The sequence below is a fragment of the Pygoscelis adeliae genome, unplaced genomic scaffold, assembly GCF_000699105.1.
Source record: "Pygoscelis adeliae isolate BGI_AS28 unplaced genomic scaffold, ASM69910v1 Scaffold124, whole genome shotgun sequence".
NCBI classification, from domain to species: Eukaryota; Metazoa; Chordata; class Aves; order Sphenisciformes; family Spheniscidae; genus Pygoscelis; species Pygoscelis adeliae.
Window position 1 is genome coordinate 5655348 of NW_008824791.1, and position 3684 is coordinate 5659031.

Below are 3684 nucleotides of genomic sequence, written 5' to 3' on the forward strand. Positions count from 1 at the left end.
AGATGAGGCGCTGAGGGACATGGTTTAGTGGGCCTGGTGGTGTTGGGTTGACGGTTGGACTCGATGATCTTGGAGGTCTCTTCCAACCTTAATGATTCTATGATTCTATCATTCTATGACTGTTGCGCCTCACTGAAAAGAACCCGTGTAGTGACATGGAAGATCTTATTTCTGTTGGTTCATAGTTGTGAATTGTAAAGGACTTAACAGGGACAATGTTCTTTTTAGTGTCGTGGGATCCTTGTATTCAAGCTGGAAAGCGTTTGCCAGATGGTTAATTGACTCAAAGAATGCTTCTAAGCGCTGGAGAACCAGGCTGAAAAGTTTTCTTCTCTCTTATTGATTTGTTCTGCAACAAACAAATGGTGCAGCTTGGGATGGTGAAAGACTGAATCCAGCAGCATTGTCTTAATTATGGCAATGAAAAGCATAGTTGCAGTTGAGAACTGAAAAGTATCACCTGCAAGTTGTAATCACACAACTGTGACAAAAGTAGCAGCTTCCCATTTAGCGATGGTTTCTGTGCTGTGGTTAGCCAGAGGCTTCAGTCATTTCCATCCATCAGCATCATCATTTGTTTCACCTGCTTCTGCTTTAAGCTTTGCCTTTCTTCAGTTGAGAATAAGAGAGCTCTGCTGTACCAGAGCTCATACCGTGTTGAGATATAAAAGCTGCCACTTAACATGAGTCATTTTGTGCATGCATCTCATGAGTGAATAACTGAATGAGAGATACAAGAGTCAGCAAGTTAGCCCAGCACTTCAAAGTACAAAAAGCCTCTGGTTAGCTTGATTTCTTTCGGTTTTCTTCTATATGCCTTGGGTTTTCATAGTTAGATCCTAAGATAAGCTCAGGAACGTGGATACTTCCCTATTTTCCACAAAATTATGACTTTCCCTTCTGCAGGATAAACTGCTAAACTTTGCCACTAGCTCTTTCTACCACTGAAATATCTAAGATACCCAGAAATGTTCTTCAATATTTTGCAGAGCAGAAGGCTAATCTGTTTGAAACAGGCATGGCTATACTCTGTGCTTCTGCTAGGCTGTGCACTTTTGTGTTTACCAAGTGACTGTAATCAAGCCACCCAGAACTGGCAACAGTAGCAAGGCACCAAACCCCCAAACACAAACTCTCCTCTGGCCTTCGATGCCTCTTCTAGAGGCTGCAAAGAAAATGTAGAGAGCACAGGGTTCCTTCAAATCCATGCAAAGTTTTCTGTGGTTTGTTTTTTTTTTTTTTTTCCTCCCTGCTTTCTGATAGGGACAGAACTTGATGAAGGTGCAAAGCTGCCATTCTTGATGGAAAAATGCTATTCATATCTCCTGGTGATTGTCTTTCAAAATCCAGGCAGGATAGATCATACATGAGGACTACTGTTTGATTTTCTCCAGGGACAACTTGCTAACAACTTGTAAAAGAACTTCACCTTTCCTATGCATCCCACGTATCTCTGGTCAGTCTGCCGTTGCAATTGGAAAAATCCTTTAGAACTACTAGGGTGGGAGGACAGGGGAAAGCTGGAAAGGTTGGAAAACAGATATCACTCTGGGAACTGAAGTCCCACTATGGTGGTCAGAGGTCTGAAGTGAGGCGAAAAAGAGAAACCACTCAAACAGGGGACGGGGATTTTGCATGTGCATTTTTAATCACGGTTATTGTACCTGCAGCCACTGAAGATTTCTGGTACTGCAGTTTAATGCAAATGCAGGCTGAAACCATAGCTTGCTGTCAGCAAAGGGGGCTGTGCTGGCCTGTCTGCTTTTCAGACTGAAGTGAGATTGTTCGTAGTCATGCTGTTTTCAAAGGGTTTGAAGCCACACTACTTAACCAGCTTCAAGTCATTACGTATGACCCTAGGACAACTGGGTATAGGAACATATACATGCTACATATAGGACAAAACAGTTGCTCATGAAAATGTTTTTAGGGAGGCAAGTTTACAACTGAAGGTGCATTTGATGGAAGGCAAACGTAAAGTATTAAATCCCTATACACGCGGACTTCAATTGCCTGGCATAACTTCAGTTTCTGAAGGACTTTAGTTAAGCTGTTACAATTTGTCTAGCTAAGCAGGACCACAATTATTTTCAAAACCAGTTTTTCCCAAGCTTTCATTTTGGGTATTTATACTGAAAGCTCTTTAGCGAATGGACCATTTACTACTGTATGTTTGTTCAGTACAATATGGGTTTCTAGGCATGGCTACAATAACACAATTATGAACAAATAACCACTCCAGGATAATTCTATACAATCTAGCGGACAGACCTCATATTCAGTTCAAAACCTGTCTTCCTGAGCAGCATCTTGGCATCTGGCTACCAGTGTTGTTGCCAAATGGTCAGTTTCTGTTATTTTAAATACCTGCCTGAATTCACACCAGGTTTCTCAAGTGCTTCCTTATTTTATGTAATGGATCAGTGCAATAACTGCTAATTACTAAACTCTAGAAATCATTTTATGGAGACAGTGACTGAAATGACTGAAGACATGAAGTTCAAATACGGGTGTAATGTCTCCTCCTGGTCAAACATAGCATTTTTGTATTTTACAGTTGCCTTTTTGTAAGTTACAATAACAAAATGTAAACTGCTTAATGATGCAATTTGTCTTAATAATATTAATTATATTTTAAGCAGGCAATTTCTGATTTTGGGGTTTTTTTTCTATCCTGCTTGCTAGTGTTTTAGATACAGTTAAAGGGATAATGTGTGTGTTGGTCCAGCTCAGCAGTATATGGATTTGTAATTTTAAAACAAGTCCTTCTCCAAAGTGAAGGAAATACTATACTCATTCATAACTGACCTCAGAGAACTGGACGTTTGGTTGCCTGGTCAAGTAAATAGCAAGCCCCTTTGTGATCTTTACGAGTACAGAATTAAATCTGCATTTCCAGATTGGTGCAGGGGTAGGCAGACATCTGATTAAGACTGTCTGAAAATTTCCATTCCAAAGCCCTTTTTTTCAGGGCTGTGTTCTCTACTGTTCTCTACTCTCTAAACTAAACTTAACCAGTCAGTTGACATTTTCAGTCTGCCTTGGGTTATTTTTTTTTTTTTTTTAAGAGTAGGAAAAGAAGGAAAAGACATTTCCAGGAAATATATGTTAGAAAATTTTCCAGGAACCATTTTTCCAGAGGCAGACATAGAAAAGTTAAGTCATTTTTGCCAATGTAAAATGTCTGTGAATATTTTTCTTGACTGAGAAATTCTAGCAGACTTTTATGACCTTGACATTTGACATGGGATAACCTTGTTGGTGAAACACATGGCCTTGGCATCTTTGTGGAAGCTCAATTAAATTTGATTTACTGAAAAAAAAAATCATAACGCATACAAGCTTAGTACAGACTTCATAGATTTTTGGCAACTAAATTCTGCAAAGAATAGCAGTGCTATGTTCCTGTTTACTCATAGGAAAAATACAAGGCACTGTATTTTTATCCCATTTCCAGGCCATCGGCAGTCTCTTAGGTGCTCCATCATCTCTAGCATATCAGCAATATGACTCTGAAGTATCCTGCTTTGTCAAACAACTCTTTATTAGCAGATTAATGCAAGCTGCTCTGGGTTACAGCCATATCAAGAAATCCTGTATTTAGAATAAGCAGTATTTTCAGTTGGCTGCCTTGCATTTTTCCTCTATAGAGACATTGAGCTTTCTTTCCAAGGACCTGAAAGA